At 40.8% G+C, this 18,089-nt stretch overlaps 1 gene segment (V, D, J or C); it reads right to left on the reverse strand.

Moving 5' to 3' along the window:
• The window catches only part of LOC310828875 (Ig mu chain C region secreted form-like), a 1,309,992-nt gene that overhangs the window by 817,411 nt on the left and 474,492 nt on the right, over window positions 1-18,089 (reverse strand).

Consider the following 18,089-nt stretch of genomic DNA (forward strand, 5'->3'; position numbering starts at 1 on the left):
GTTGTAACCCTTTGATTCTCAAATGCTGGTTGTAAATCATTCTTCTAAAACTGTATTGACAGAGCTAAGAATTAGCCTGTTCAAGTCATGCAGCTGTTCTGAATGGAAACTGGATGGGTGTGTTTAGAGAAAAGTCTATTAGGATGCTCTGGCTGTTGATGTTGTCTCTTTTCCCTCCTGCTGTGTGCAAAGTAGATACTCTCAGGTGTCCCATGAATTATCCATTCCCTGCTCCACATCAGTGGTACCAACCAGGTGGCCTCATCATTGGTGGCATTGCTTCTCAGGTCTATTATGTCTTTTATGAAGTTTCCTTCAAGGAGCACCCTTCACAGAACATGTTTGATGTTCCATAGTAAGAGCATTTCTCCTCTTTGCATCATTCCAAATCTCATTTGCTTTTGTGTCATGTGTTTTAGATTGCAAATCTGAAGATAGAGATTTTCTTAGTTATTTTTTCAGGTGCTGTGGGAGACTTGTAGCTGATGAGAGGTATTAAAACAATACTTGAATCAATACATCTACCATTCCTCAATGAGTCATTTTTAATTATTGACAGAAAATCTTCTGGACAATCTCTGGCCATTCCTCATTCTCTGTTACATTATTTATCTTGGGCAATGTAGACAATAGAAGTTTGGTTTACTGTATTGAGAATGCTTTCCATTCTGTAAAGCAAAATGAGGGAAAGGATTTTGAATTTTTGTTGTGAAAAATGATTGCACCAAAGAATCAAAATTATTCTACTTTTGTGAGGATAAACGTGAAAATGGGGGGGGGGGGTAATCTGGGGAAGAAATTCAAATAATAAGACTAGAGCCATGTCTAAAGTTGTCTTTCAATTTCTCAAAAGTTTTCTACCCACATTAAAGAATCCTATTTTTTTCTGCATTTGCAGGGAACTTTAGTAATTGTTGCGCGGTGGACAATATGTGTGTATATATTTTACTTACAAATCTATTTTAAATATATATTTATATATCATTATGTTATAAAAAATATCAAAGTAGCTTACATCAGAAATACATAAGTATCAGAAATACATAAACAGTAAACAAAGTTAAAAGCCATGTTAAAAAGCTAAAAATGTGCATGTTTTTCTTTCTATTAAACATTTATCCAATGCTTTCAAATTGCCTCCTCTCTGGAAGGAGATAACTCATTTCCTTGAGTTTTAATATAAATGTTGGGAGATGGTGAGTCCGGCTGGTAAGCCCCTGGGATTAGTCTTCTTGCTGATTATAAAGGAATGTCCTTCATTTTGCCTAAATAAACAATTTTCCCCCTTTAGATAAATAAAGAAAAGGACTTTAAAATATGTAGCAATTGACAACTTTCAGGAGTATAGTAGATTCTCTCCCCAGATTCCCTCTGGGGAACCAAGAGAACTGAGAAGGTCAAGAAAGAAATTGATAGCATGTGTTTCAAAGTGTTAGGCATGCTCTGAGAGAGCATAATCTCTCTGAGTTTAATAGCTTAGAAAAATCAATCAATGATGTTTAAAATAATTTCATGTCAATCTAAATCAATTTGAGCTAAAAAGGGAATTGTGGCATGTTGATTTCATATTCCAAAGTTGTACATTAATCATCTTTGCTTGCAGTGTAGTAACAAAATTCTACCAGCACATTCTTGCCTTGGCATTTGCTGTGAAAGAGATAAATGAGAACCCCAAGTTTTGTCCTAATATCACTCTCGGTATCCACATCTATGATAGCTACTATGATGCCAGAATGACCTATCGTACCACTCTTGACCTGCTCTTCAAATCACATAGATTTGTTCCCAACTACAAATGTGACACCCAGAAAAATCTCATAGCCATCATTGGGGGACTTAGCGCTGACACCTCCTTCCATATGGCTGACACAATTGGCCTCTACAAGATTCCACAGGTAGGATCTATGAAAGGGTATCTCAAAATACACTCTTGCCTTACCATTCTGGGAGTCATTTTGAACTTTAGAAAAAGGAAGGGTTTTTGACTATATTTAAATCTGATTTTTTTTTATTGACGCTACGAATGTTGTTCTTCTTGTTGTTGTTGTAGTTGTTGTTGTAGTTGTTGTTATAACAGATTGCAGTGCTTTAAGTTGACCTAAGCTTTCTGCAACTCCACCTCATCTGGTTTAAAGTGGGTCAAATACATCTCTGTGCATTCCCCTTCAAGCGCTATTTCCCTAGCATTTCATTTCTAGCCAATCCATTCCCATCTCCATGTCAGCCATAAGGAGGACACTTGCTTGCTCCATGAACAAACCTGGGGTTGGAAATTACAGTTCCCAATCTCCTCCCCTGCCACACTCACTGAATCAAAAGGGAAATCACTGTCTTCCAACATCCTTTAGTCACTGGAAACTTTATGCCTCAATTCTTTCAAAGTGCTTGCTCCTTCTTCAACATCATTCCAAACTTCCTGGCCCTTTTTGATTCCTTCTCTCTTAATGTCCCTTCCTTTTTAAAAAATGTCTACTCTAATCTGTCTTTCTCCATTCATTTGCATTTTCATCCCCTTCCTTCCTTTCACTTACAAAAACCATGTGGGAGGGAGTAGGGGACATTGCTTTGTTTTGTTCTTGTTCTATTTTTATTTAGGTATCTTGTGTTTTTAGTTGATTTTTTTATGCTGAGAACACCCAGATGAAGGGCAATATACATAATAAACAAACAAACAAACAAACAAACAAACAAACAAACAAACAAATCCATTATTCATCCATCCATCCTTGAATTTAACCCATAAATTGTTTAAACAAGTGTTTCCTGAATAACCAATCTCTATAATGAACTTCCATTTTCTTTTAGCTCACATATGGATCATTTCCCCCAGACAAAAATTATGGAAGCCAAGTACCTTCATTTTACCGCATGGTGCCCAATGAAACCCATCAGTATATGGGGATTATCAGTTTGCTTAAGCATTTTGGATGGACGTGGATTGGGGTCTTTACTGTTGATGATAATAGTGGAGAACATTTCTTGCAAACCCTGGAGCCATTGCTTTCCCGTAATGGAATCTGTTTAGCCTTCACACAAAGAATGCCACAAATGGCCCGTTTTGATAACTGGGATGGATTTCATGATATAGCCTTCAATATTTATGTTCATTTAACAGATGACAAAGCCAATGCATTTATAATGTATGGAGAATCTATTACAATTATATGGCTCAGAAGTATTATATTTCTAAGAGATCCTGAAAATAGGGAAACATCAACATTTAAAAAGGTGTGGATTATAACAACTCAGATTGATTTCATATTAACAGGATTTCAAAGGAGTTGGGGCCTTCAGATCTTCCAAGGTGCTATTTCCTTCACAATTCATTCACAAAATCTCCCACAGTTCCAAGAATTTCTTCAGGGAATAAAACTTTACTGGACACAGGGAGATGGGTTTTTCAAGGACTTCTGGGAGCAAGCATTTGATTGTACATTTCCAAATCCCGGTGTGCCAATAGAGGTCAATGACATGTGTACTGGGGAGGAGAGCTTGCAGAGTCTTCCAGGGTCTCTATTTGAAATGAGCATGACTGGCCACAGCTACAGTATCTACAAGGCTGTTTACATTGTGGCTCATGTTTTGCAAGGTATATACTTGACTAGTTTCAAGAAAAGAGCCATGGGAAACAGCGGAATATTAAAAATTCACGATCTGCAGCCTTGGCAGGTAATGCATTGCAAGTGAAGAATATCAAAATATCGGAAAATTTCAATGAACAGATTAGTAAAAAGTAAAAGGTTGATCAAAATTGTCATTCACAAGAAGCTGCTGAAATACTATTATGGGTCTCATTCACTGAAGAATATTTAATATCAAGCAGCTGATTAATGCTGAGTCTTTGTTAGAAGAAGTTACATAACTATAGGGTAAATAATATTCCTAAAGAATGTTGGTAGAAAATCATGGCATTTTATCAAAAGCTCCACTACATTATTTTGATTTCATGTCTTTTGACCCTTTCCACTAGCTGCACCAATATTTCCATGACATTTCATTTAACAACTCAGCTGGAGAAACAGTATCATTTACTGATAAGAGAGAAATACGAGGCGGATTTGACATTATGAACATGGTCACATTCCCAAATAAGTCCTTCATTCAATTGAAAATAGGATCGGTGAATCCCTATGCTCTTGATGGAAAAGAATTCATCATTCATGAGGACATGATTATGTGGCATGAAGGTTTTAACCAGGTCTGGCATGAGGAGAATTCCTCCTCCTCCCTCTCCTCCTCCTCCTCCTTCTTCTTCGTTTTCATAATATTCTTTATTAGTTTTCAATTGCAATCGGTTAATAGCCTCATTATAACAATACCAATTTATAATGCAATTATTAATACCAATTGTTCAAATACTGAATTATATAATTTAGATAAAATGGCCCCCTCGTGCTAGATTTGATCAATTGTTTATTTGCTTAATTTCTGCCTTCCAAAATCTTATTGATTTCCATTACATTCAAGTCATAATATTAATCCCTTATAAAACAACTGCAATATTAATAACTTTTATTTGTGTTGACACATTAAATGATTTATAAATCTACAAGTGAGGAACTCAATCTATATCCCTGTTCTTCCTGTGTGTGGCAATTATTCTGTCCATGGTGTTTCTTCCTTTCCTTGTAGGATGTTATGTCTTTCTTTCCCCCGGTTGTTGCTGTTATCCATCATGCCTTGGGTGCAGCTGATATCCCATTGTTGTTACAGAAATTTCTCCCCTGCTCTGTCCCATGCTTCATTATTTTGCAGATTTAACAACAGCTGCAAATGTCACTCTGTCCCAATAAATAAGCTGTTTTCACCATTTTCCATCTCAGTCTGGTATGAAGAGTTCACTCCATAAATAATAAAGGATGGGGGAAAGTCAGTTCAAAGTTTCCATTGTAAACCTTTTGCAAAATAGAGCTTCCCTCCCTTTTTCCTTCTTTTTACACACACAGTTCCGTTTGATGTTATATTCCATAATTATAATCAAATTTCTTCAATCCTTGCCTGTACAAATATAATTTGAACTAACATTCAAAGGTGGGTTGGCAAATCATAAACTTAGAGAATAATACTTTAAATAAAGAAACCATAGACTCCCCTCCCCACACCATGTTTTGCACCAAATGAAATCTTATCTCAAATTCAAACCTGAAAGTCCTTGCAGTTGGTTTTGTTCCACAGTTTGCAATCTCATCTCTTCTAGCAGGTGTTTATTTTGAAGATTTATTTTGAACCTCAGCCAGAACTCTTCCTGCTGGGACTTATGGATATACAGTTAGAAAATGACCATGGAACTTTGCTACAATATAGGATTAAGGCTGCAAGACTTTAATTATTATTATTATTATTATTATTATTATTATTATTATTATTTATAGCCCGCCCTCCCCAGCCAAGGCCAGGCTCAGAGCGGCTTACAAGCAATAATAAAAACAAGTTGAATGATTACAACTTAAAAACAAAATTAAAATACAACATTAAAATATTGAAACATTAAAATATTAAAATGTAGCCTGATCGCAGGAGGAGAAGGAAAGGAAAAAAGAAAGAGAGGGAGGGAATCAAATTGGCTCCAAGCGAAAGGCCAGGCGGAACAACTCTGTCTTACAGGCCCTGTGGAAAGAAATCAGATTCTGCAGATCCTGGTCTCATGAGGCAGAGTGTTCCACCAGGCCGGAGCCAGAGTTAAAAAGGCCCTGGCTCTGGTTGAAGCCAATCTAACTTCCTTAGGGCCCAGGACCTATTTATGGACCTTGAGGCTCTCCATGGGGCATACCGGGAGAGGCGGTCCCGTAGGTACGAGGGTCCTAGGCCGTGAAGGGCTTTAAAGGTCAAAAGCAGCACCTTAAATCTGACCCTGTACTCTACCAGGAGCCAGTGCAGCTTGAAAAGCACTGGGTGAATATGCTCCCATGGCAGAGACCCCGTGAGGAGCCTCGCTGCAGCATTCTGCACCCTCTGGAGTTTCTGGGACAGCTTCAAGGGCAGCCCCACGTAGAGCCAGCCATAGGACCTGTCTTCAAAGGATTTACTTTCAATCGGCTCCCACGAAACCATCCAGCCACAGCTTCCAAGCATCTGGTCAGAGTGTTCGGGACCGAGTCGGTGTGGCCATCCATCAGCAGATAGAGCTGAGTGTCATCAGCATATTGGTGACAGCCCAGCTCAAAGCTTCGGATAATCTGGGCAAGGGGGCGCATAAAGATGTTAAAAAGCATTGGGGAGACAATTGCTTCCTGCGGCATCCACACACCAAGGAATGGCGCGGTGACATTTCCCTCCCTAGTACCACCCTCTGTCCTCGACCAGAGATAAAAGAGCACAGCGAGTTACGGGCTATGCCCTGTATCCCCACGCCTGCGAGGCAGTGGTCCAGAAGATCATGATTGACCATGTCAAAGGCTGCTGACAAATCTAAAAGGATCAGCAGTCCTGACCCACCTCAATCCAGTTGTCTACGGAGATCATCTGTTAGGGCAACCAGAGCCGTCTCGGTCCCAAAACCAGGACGGAAACTGGACTGAAATGGATCTAAAGCCAATGTTTCCTCCAGAAACCTACCAAGCTGTTCAGTAACCACTCTCTCAATTACCTTACCCTGATATGGAAGATTTGAAACTGGGTGGTAATTCGATAGGTCTAAGGGATCTAATGAAGTTTTCTTTAAGAGTGGACACACTACTGCTTCCTTCAGTTCCCCTGGGAATGTCCCCGTGTCAAGGGACAAATCGATAATTTCAACCAGGGGGGTCTGCGCAACATCTGGACACTCCCTAATCAGCCAAGATGGGCACGGATCAAGGAGTCAGGTCGTGGGCCTACCAACATGGAGGAATCTATCCACATCAGCAGGGAGTATCCGATCGAAATGGTCCAACAATGGACCTGAAGTCAGTCGAGGGGCCTCCAGTTCAGTCACTGTATCTAAATTGGCAGGGAGGTCACGGCGGAGCAACAGGACTTTCTCCGCAAAAAAGCTCGTGAATGCCTCACAGCTGTGGGTCGAATTTGTGCTTAAATTTGGTTGTCCTCCTAAGGACATTATTGACCTAATTATTCTAAAAAGTTGTGCCGGGTGAGAGCTAGCAGATGCAATGGAAGCTGCAAAGTAAGATTTCTTAGCAGCTTTCATAGCCATCTCATAGGCTTTCATAAGCGTCCTATAAGATGTTCTTGAGGCTCTGTCACGAGTCCGTCGCCATACTCGCTCTAGCCGTCTGAGATCCCGCTTCATTTTCCGGAGCTTCTCAGTAAACCAAGGGGCCCGGTTTCGATAGGGTCGCAGAGGGCGCTTAGGCACGATCTCATCAATGGCTGCCAAGAGCTGGTTATTCCAGTCCTCAACAAGGTCATCTAATGAGTCGCCAGGAGTTGCAGGGTCCCTCAAGGCTTGTCGGAATCTATCAGGATCCATCTGTTTTCACGGACGAGCCCAAATAGGTTCGCCACCTGAGCAGGGGAGGAGCGGGAAGTCAATCTTGGCTTTCAGAGTGTAGTGATCAGACCATGGCACTTCCACAGGGGGGAGCATGATCACATCTATGCCAGCCCCAAAGATCAGATCCAGCGTGTGGCCTGCTTGATGAGTGGGGCCCAAAACAAACTGGGAGAGCCCTAGTGTTGCCATGGAAGTCACTAGGCCCAGAGCCTGTGAGGAGGGAGCAGCATCAGCATGGACGTTGAAGTCTCCCAAAACCAGTAGGTTTGGGAACTCCAACGCCCAGCCCGCCACCACCTTCAGCAGGTCTGACAGGGTGGCTGCCAGTGTGCTGGGTGGTCGGTACACCAGCTAGACAGCCAAGCTCTCCTTGGTGACCCACACAAGACCAACACATTCAATGCCGGAGATCGCCGGTGATGGCAGAGCTCTGAAAGGGCAATCCTCCTGGATTAACAACGCTACTCCTCCCCCACGACCCACAGTCTGCGATTGAAGGAGGACAGAGAAACCTGGGGGTGTAATCTCATGTAGGGAGACTACTTCGCCTTCCTGTACCCAGGTCTCTGTCACCCAAAGACGGAAGGATCCATTATTCTAACAATGGAATAGCTGATAAAACTGACGGACTTAGCAAAGATGGCAAATCTGACATGTTTATTCAGAGAAAAGTCATTGTTAACATTTGTTAAAGATTGGAAACTTCTCATAGACATTTCACGTGAAAAACAAAATAATAATAATAATGATATTTGCATTTGAGGATTGAAGATCATGTTTATGTATACCATAGAAAGTGGCTTTCTGGGTGTTATATTGGAGTGGATAAAGGGAATATTGTTTATTTTATAGTGGACAGAGGAAGAATCTTAGCTTCTGAATTTTATTTCTCTCTCTAGTTTATCCTCTTTTCTATTTCTTTTTCTTTATTTCTCTCTTTCTCTTTCTTTATCCCTTTCTTCCTCCCACATCTCTTTATGTTTTTATTGTATTCAGATCAAAGTCTTAGTTTGGACAAAAAAAGAGAGGGAAAATATTTGATATTAAGTTTTGTATTTTTATCTATAAACCCTAATAAAAGTTTATTCAACAACCCTCTCCCAAAAATGAAACACTTTCCTGTTGACAGGTGGTGCCCATTTCTGTGTGCAATGACTACTGTCACCCTGGTAATCAGAAAAAAAGGAAGGAAGGGCATAAATTTTGCTGCTATGATTGTACTCCGTGTCCAGAAGGGAAGATTTCAAACCAGAATGGTAAATGACATTTTACTACAAGACTAGTAATGATTAATGAGTCACATTGATTTAAAAGAGTTTAAATACCATACTATCCTCCTTAGAGTGGCATGAACATTTTTTATGCTGCCTTCCAGTAAGGTCTTATAAAAACTTTCCAAAATAACTATTAATTAAAATGTTTTAAACAAAGCAATTATAAATTAAGCTCAAAAGGTAATTCAGATAATATTACATGACTAACTAGCTAAATTTCTGAAGATTGAAATAAACAGGAATGATAACTTTTACGTAAGTGGCAAAGGACACACATGAATTATCATTGTTATTTGATAATATGAATTGACAATTTTTCAGACATGATTGACTGCTTCAGATGCCCAGAAGATCAGTATGCGAACAAGAAGAAAAATAGATGCATTCCCAAATTAATAACCTTCCTTTCTTATAAGGAACCTGTAGGGATCAGCTTAACCACAGTTGCAGCTGCTTTTTCCCTGATCACAATTTTGGTGCTAGGAACTTTTATCCAACACAAAGACACTCCCATTGTCAAAGCCAACAACAGGAATCTCACCTATGCTCTCCTTATTGCCCTTCTACTCTGCTTCCTCTCATCCTTTCTATTCATTGGACACCCTGGCAAAATGACCTGTCTTCTTCGGCAACCCACTTTTGGCCTCATCTTCTCCGTAGCTGTTTCTTGTGTGTTGGCCAAAACCATCACTGTAGTTGCAGCTTTCATGGCCACCAAGCCTGGGTCCAAGATGAGGAAGTGGGTGGGGAAAAGACTGACCAACACCATTGTCCTTTCCTGCTACCTCGTTCAAGCAATTATTTGTACTGTGTGGTTGATGATCTCTCCCCCATTCCCTGATCTAGACATGCACTCTCTAACAGAAGAAACCATTGTACAATGTAATGAAGGCTCAGTGACCATGTTTTATTGTGTCCTGGGCTACATGGGCCTCCTGGCCATTGCCAGCTTCATTGTGGCATTTGCAGCTCGCAAACTACCAGACAGTTTCAATGAAGCCAAGTTCATTACTTTCAGTATGTTGCTGTTCTGCAGTGTTTGGCTGTCTTTTGTTCCAACCTATCTGAGCACCAAAGGAAAATCCATGGTGGTGGTGGAGATCTTCTCCATCTTGTCCTCCAGTGCTGGATTGTTGCTCTGCATCTTTGCCCCTAAATGTTACATCATTGTTCTGAAGCCTGAGCTGAACAACAGGGAGCAACTGATAAGGAAAAAGATGTAAATTGTATCTTCTTTTTTTATTCTATTGTACTGTTATAAAGGGGTTTGGTATAAAGTTGTTACTACAGTGGTACCTCTGGTTACGAATGTAATGCGTTCTGGAGGTCTGTTCTTAACCTGAAACCATTCTTAACCTGAGGTACCACTTTAGCTAATGGGGCTTCCTGCTGCGCTGCGCCGCCACCATGTGATTTCTGTTCTCATCCTGAAGCAAAGTTCTTAACCCAAGGTACTACCAAGTTAGCAGAGTCTGTAACCTGAAGTGTTTGTAACCTGAGGTGTTTGTAACCCAAGGTACCACTGTATATGTACCTCTAGTGAAATTGTGAAATTAAAGTGGATTATTATGTTATGTCAACCCAGCACAGGGGTAGGGAACCTCTGGCTGGTAGGCCAAATTTCATCTAGGAATGATTCCAATTGCCAGACCATTCCTGACCATCCACACCCATCTACCCCTCATCAGACTATATAATTGACATTAAGTGTGTCATAGTTACCAATTATTTCAGAGGAATGACCAGGGGCTTAAAGTGAGTTCTCAATTTTTCATTTGCAGTAAGAAGGTGGCACAGCAGCAACTGTCAGGGACTGGGCAGAGGAGGAATGGTGGCTGACCCTCCCAGGGAGGAGGAAGTCAGTCAGAATTACAAGAGGGGGTTTAAGGAGGCAGAGGAGGGGGAAAGTTGGGAAATAATGGGAGAGGAGGAGGATAAAGAGGAAGCACCCGGGGGGCGACAGCAGATGGACACAATGTCTTTAGAAAGCATTCCAATCTCCCAGAACATGGTGAGTCTTGAAAGTAGGAGATCACAGAGCTCAAAGGCAAAGGGCACTTATCAGCACCCAAGGAGGTGATGAGAATGACAAATGAGGAAATGGGAGAGACGGTGGGTGAAGATTCATTTGGGGCAACATCATTATCTAAGAGGTTGGGTTCTCTCTGTAAATACTGAATAAAAAGTGGATAGTTAGAAACATTTCCTTGCGTTTGTATGTTCCGTGGGAGTTGCTGGCAGCAGCCTGACAGCAACTGCTACTAAGATGCAGACAAAAACTCAATTTTGCAGCAGAAGACACTTCCTACTCCAAGATGATGTTTCTGTGGAAATGTGCCTTCAAATAAACTAATTACCTGGCATTGCGGCATCAAGTGATTGGAAGGTGGGGCCCTCCAGTGTGGTGTAGCGGTTAAGAGCGGTGGTCTCGTAATCTGGTGAACCAGGTTTGCGTCTCTGCTCCTCCACATGCAGCTGCTGGGTGACCTTGGGCTAGTCACACTTCTCTGAAGTCTCTTAGCCCCACTCACCTCACAGAGTGTTTGTGAGGGAGGAAGGGAAAGGAGAATGTTAGCCACTTTGCGACTCCTTCGGGTAGTGATAAAGCAGGATATCAAATCCAAACTCTTTTTCTCTTTTTCTTCTCCAGGTACTGAGAAACTGCAACTCCCTTTATAGGGAGTTATAGGTCAGCAAAATTTGGTGGGCCAAATGTTCCCCACCACCTGCTTTATATAACAAATAAATTATATTTAGATTAAAACATTTGCATATAGAATAGTGATACTAAAAATATTGCTTTATTTAAATATATATACACACATGCTACAAAATTTAGAGTTAAAAATATATTTCAATTGTTTTATGACAGTGTTATGTTTCCAAGGGGTTGCTCGGGAGCAAGCAGGCAAATATCTCCCTACTTGGCTGTAAAGACTTGGCTTAGCTACCAAAATAAACTTTACCTGTCCGGAGCGCCACTCTCCCGTGGCTGACTCAATCGCTGGCAGAATCCTTGAGTGGGCGGTTCTTAAACTTTTTCCAACAAAGCAGCTCCTTGACATCCAGTCTGTGCCTCCCCTCTCTGCGCAAATGCTTTCTGCGCAAAGAGGGTGTCGGCAGTGGAGGACCCCTTCCCTCCCCGCTTCTCCCAGGCAAGGAGTCCTGGGACCTTCTCGCCACCTCCGACTCCTGCACCTCCTCTCCACTGGAGCAGCGTTTATTCTCTTCTGTTGAAGAGGAGCTACTTCCCACGATCCCTGGAGGCTCTCTATAATCCATCTGGCTTTTGCTCTCTTCATCCTGCACTGATGGCGGTTCCCTGACAGATAGAATGTTCTTCAGAGGAGAGATGGAGTATAAATATTGCTATCTTTTTGGTACTAAGTCAGTCTTTCCTTGCTGAGAGACTGAAGTTGGCACCAACGTAATTAAGTATATTTGCCACAATTCTTCAATTCAATAGCTTTGATTTATTTGCTGCCCACAGTGGCTGGCGAAACCCAGCTAGATGGGTGGGGTATAAATAATAATAAAATTATTATTATTAGTAGTAGCAATAGTATTTATCATATTTTTCCGTGTATAAGACTAGGGGTTTTTTTACAAAAAAAAAAAGGTTTAAAAATGGGGCTCCTCTTATACACGGGTAGTGCTGAGGGGTGTTTTCTTAATTTGGAGTCCCGAAAAATAGGGGGCGTCTTATACATGGGAGCATCATATACACTGAAAAATATGGTAATTTATTCATTATATTTCCCGTATATTGTTGATTAACCTTATGTTTTATCTTATTTAACTCTGAACTGCATTTGCTTAAGTAAACAAACATGCTAATTAAATTAAGAGACTAATATTTTTCTCTGAACCCTAATAATTTGGGATGCTGATATGAAGAGGGTGTCTAAACTTTTCTCTCAATATGGTGTCTGTTTCTGTGATAATCTAAGGTGCTGCTTTAACAGATGAATGAATTTTTGGATGCATAAAAGACACACTTAATATTTTACCCTGAGAAGGGAATACAAACTGAAGAACAGATGCAACCAAGTTCTGTGGCTGGATAGGCCCCGGAAAACAGAAAATTATCCAGCAGGTATCTAAAAGAGTACAGTGAATGTGAATGCTTAATGTCAGTTCCAAGGGACAAGTTCTGCAACATTTAAGGTACTACGCCTTAAAAAGGCACACTAGATGTTACATGGGACTTGTAGAAGTGTAGAAATTAGACACTGTACAAATATACCATTTCCAGTAGGTGCTCCACCCACTATCACCTCTGGTCCCACCAACCACTGGCATAGGTCCCCTGGAAGGTTAGTAAAGGTAAAGGGACCTGTGACCATTAGGTCCAGTTGTGGACCAACACTGGGGTTGCAGTGCTCATCTCGCTTTATTGGCCGAGGGAGCTAGCATACAACTTCTAGGTCATGTGTCCAGCATGACTAAGCCACTTTTGGCGAACCAGAGCAGCGCACAGAAATGCTGTTTACCTTCCCGCTGGAGTGGTACCTATTGATCTACTTGCACTTTGACGTGCTTTTGAACTGCTAGGTTGGCAGGAGCAGGGACAAAGCAACAGGAGCTCACCCCATTGCAGGGATTCAAACCACTGACCTTCTGATCGGCAAGTCCTAGGCTCTGTGGTTTAACCCACAGTGCCACCCGTGTCCCTCTTGGAAGGTTACTCAGAAGTAAATTTGGTGGTCAGGCTACCCCCCCCCCCCCATGAATACAGCAACAGATTCTGTTGGTTGACGCAGGTGTTTTTAAACTATTGCTGAGCTGCAATGAAAAATGTTGACTTGGATTCCTTCAGAAACATTGGACTAGGCAGTGCCATAATCTCAAAATGTATTGCTACTGTTTGCATCCTAAAGCCAATGGTTTCATTCTCAGTTTCCTGTTGGTGTTTGCTCACTATGGAAAATTGTACCTGCCACTTTTTGTGTCTCTAAGGGGCGGAGGAGAGGAAAGGTGGTTGTGGGGAGGGGGGGAGTCACTCAGAGCCAAACTCTGAAGCAATAACCCCCCCTCCCAGATGCACACACATTTATCCAAATCACTGTAATTGGTTCACCTGATCAACCCTCCAGAGACTTTCTAGGCAAGCCTGAAAGTGGTTATAAATAAACCTATGTGCTATCGAAAGCTAGGGTAGGGGCAAGAGTTAGGCAGGGCAAGGTCAATTTAATTTCTAACACCATAATCTCTGTTAGTACTCGAGTCATGCATTTGTAACCCTTGGAACCCAAGATGCACCTCCGAGATCTCAAAGAGCTGTATTGGAAGAACCATGCATGATCCAATGTGGACTCTTCTATCGATGGATGGACACAGCAGAGTTTGTATTTAGAGAAAAGCTTGGGTCTCAGGATGTTGTGTCTATTTGTGCTCTTGTTTCTAATGCCTGCTGTTGTGTGTAAAACACCCATGTGTCTGAAGAATAATCCTTTTCCTGTTCCACATGAGTGGTACCAGCCGGGTGACCTCATCATTGGTGGGATCGCTTCTCAGATCTGTTATGTTTTCTATGAAGTTTTCTTCAATGAACAACCAGCAAAGAATTTGTTTGGTGTTACATAGTAAGAGCTTCTCTACCTCCTGCTCCAGCACCAATCCATTTTTCCTTTTGGCTCATGTCACTTAAGTTGGGGACTGTCTCAACACTCACATTTATTAGCATGCTATTAGCTGCCATGCAAGACTTTGCTCGCCAGAAGTGTAAGATAATAAATAATCCTTCAAGTAAAAACAAACAGGGAATCCCTTAAACAATTGAAAACAATCCAACTGTATTTTTTTTAAATGGCATGTGTATCTTTCTTAAATAAAATAAAAAAAGAAAAGAAAACAATCCAACTGATGCTCCCCAGGACACTCCCCATTTTTAACTCCTTTCTGATTCTTGTGCAGTCGAGAGCCAGTGTGGTGTAGTGGTTAAGAGCGGTAGTCTCGTAATCTGGGGAACCGGGTTCGCATCTCCGCTCCTCCACATGCAGGCACACTTGGGCCAGTCACACTTCTTTGAAGTCTCTCAGCCCCACTCACCTCACAGAGTGTTTGTTGTGGGGGAGGAAGGGGAAGGAGAATGTTAGCCGCTTTGAGACTCCTTAAAGGGAGTGAAAGGCGGGGTATCAAATCCAAACTCTTCTTCTTCTGCTAAGCTTACAGACAAGTGGCAGGACTGTTGTTCACTTATAATGCTTTCTGTTTTGTAAAGGGATGGGTACAGCTACTGGTTGTGGAGGTTCATGAAAATGAAAATAAATGAATGACTCAATAAAGTATAATGGGGAAGAAATAACATAAAACTAGAGATGTGCCAAATCAGCTTTCATCCCCTTTTAAAAATTACTGTGTTTTTGGCCTCTTTTTCGCAGTGTGTTAAAGTTTCAATGTTTGGGGGGCTTGAGGTTACCTTTGGTGGCTGACATCGGTGAGGGTGTTTTTCTTTACATTATACATAGACCCACGTCATGCATGTTGCATCAAAGTTGCTAGCTGCTTTGGAAATGCCTTTCCTGTAGTTGCTGGGGATCTTCTGCATGAAAATCAGATGCTCTGCTACAGAGCTATGCCCTTCTCTCAACTGTCTAGTGACACATAAGCCTCACTGACTCCGATGGGGTTTATTTCCAGGTAAGCAAGAATGGGATTGCAGTTTTCATGGTCTAGACCAAGCTTCTTCTGATATATGAAATGGTCACATACTTAAAGAGAAACAGAGGTGATTTATTGTTTTGACTAAATGAATTTAGAAGGTCAAACAAAAAGATGAACAGAAGGTGAACAGAAGGTTTTTACTACACAAAATAGAAGAGCTATCATCCACCATTCATTTTTCACTGTATGGTGTTTATTAGCTTAGAAACATTAATGATAAACAAAATAATTTGATTTTGGTCCAAAGCAGTTTGAGACAGAACACAATTGATATTGTGGTACATTTTATTTCTAAAAGATTAACTTTATTTGCAGTATGATGACCAAGTTCTACCAGCACATCCTTGTCTTGGCATTTGCTGAGAAAGAAATCAATGAGAACCCAAACATCTTGCCCAATGTCACACTTGGCTTCCACATCTATGATAGCTATTATGATGCAAGGATGACCTATCGGACCACGCTGGACCTGCTCTTCAAATCAAACAGCTTTGTCCCCAACTACAAATGTGACACCCAGAAAAACCTCCTAGCTACTATTGGGGGACTTGGCTCTGACACCTCCTTCCACATGGCAGATGTGTTGAGAATCTACAAGATCCCACAGGTAAGATGTATGAACAAGGGCATCAGGATTTAATTTTTGCTTCTTCCATGGATTTCTGTCCATGCATTTCAGTTGAATACAAACCTAAATCTTAATTTCATGTTTCCCATCTATACAACCAATCTGTCCAAATCCCAAATCAAAATATGCAATTGGAAAAGAAGAAGCTTAAATATGCCCTGGCTGGAATAGTCCTTGAATTTAATCTATAAATTGACTGAAGAAATATTTGTTGAAAGAAACTCGCATAGTCACAGAATGAATGCTCTTCACATAACTTGGCAATATCTGTACATTTTTTCTCAGCTCACATATGGTTCGTTTCCCCCAGAGGAGAGGGATTCAAGTCAGGTTCCTTCTTTTTACCGCATGGTGCCTAATGAAGTCCACCAGTACATGGGTATTATCAGTTTGCTTAAGCATTTTGGATGGACGTGGGTTGGACTATTTGCTGTGAATGATAACAGTGGGGAATATTTCCTCAAGACTCTGGAGCCGCTGCTTTCTCAAAATGGAATTTGTTCAGCCTTCACACAAAGAATCCCCAAACTACTCCATTTTGATAACTTGAATGAAATGTATGATTTAGCCTCAAATATGTATGCACTATTTATGGATGCTAAAGCCACAACATTTATCGTTTATGGAGAATCTCAGACAATTACAGGACTGAGAGCTATTATATTTATGCGAGATCCTACAAATAAGGAAAAGGCATCACTTAAAAAGGTGTGGATTTTGACAGCCCAGACTGACTTCATATCTATGGGTCTTCTTAAGGTTTGGAATGTTCTTCTCTTCCAAGGTGCCATTGCCCTCACAATTCACTCACAGAAACTTCTAGCATTCCAGGATTTTCTTCAAAACATAAAGCCTTCTTGGACTCAGGGAAATGGTTTTTCCAAAGTCTTCTGGGAGCAAGCATTTGACTGTATATTTCCAAATCTTGATGCACCAATGGAGGTCAATGACCTGTGTACTGGGGAGGAGAGGTTGCAGAGCCTTCCAGGGTCTCTTTTTGAAATGAGTATGACTGGCCACAGTTACTGCGTTTACAATGCTGTCTATGTTGTGGCTCATGCTTTGCATGCACTTTATTCATCTAGATCCAAACAGAGAGCAAATGAGAGCAGTAAAAGATTAAAATTTCAAGATTTCCAGCCTTGGCAGGTAATATTTTGAAAATGAAGACCAACAAAATATATTATTATTCCAATAAACAGATTAGTGCAACAAATGACTGTATCACAATTTTCATCCACAAGTACAGGTGTGATGCCACTGCAAAGATTTATGTGTGCATTTTAACTTGTCTACATTTTGATTGAAATTTTGTTTTGTGTTCAGTGAATGCATGATAGAGTTCCTATCTGTTGTGTCAAAAGAGCTGATTTTTCACACTTTGCCTTCATTAAATTAAGCTACATAGCTATACTTAAATAATACTAATAAAGTAAGGTATTGGTAAATCACGACATTTTGTTCAACATCTGCATTACATTCTTTTCCCATTATGTTTCCCTCCTGCTCTTTCAATTAGCTCTACCATTTTATCCATGCCATTTCATTTAACAACTCAGTTGGAGAAACAGTGTCCTTTACTGATAAGAGAGAAATGCAAGGTGGATTTGACATTATGAACATGATCACATTCCCAAATAAGTCTTTCATCCGTTTGAAAATAGGATGGGTGAATCCTAATGCTCTTGATGGAAAAGAATTCAACATTCATGAGGGCATAATTGTGTGGCACAATGGTTTTAACCAGGTCTGAATTTGGGGGTATTCTTGTGGGCTCCACACTCTCCAGATTAGTTATTCAGATGCTCAATATAGCTATCATTCTTCTCTTGGCCAGGGTCATGGCAAGAATCTGGATATCTAGCTGTTTGTAACTATGCTATGGTCTTAATTGAAATGAACTTCTAATATTTACTGCGCCATATTTATATATGGCAGGATTCCAGATGATCCAGATAAAATTGACTCCTGAACCAAAAATGGATGCGTATCTGTTTACATTGAACAGTGGCCATAGATCAGTTGAAGATTCCACATCAATTTTTTTTCTTGTTTAAGTGAACCTCATCTGTATTTCTAGAGAGCTAAT

The sequence above is a fragment of the Podarcis gaigeae genome, assembly GCF_964106915.1.
Source record: "Podarcis gaigeae genome assembly, chromosome: 13".
Classification (NCBI taxonomy): domain Eukaryota; kingdom Metazoa; phylum Chordata; class Lepidosauria; order Squamata; family Lacertidae; genus Podarcis; species Podarcis gaigeae.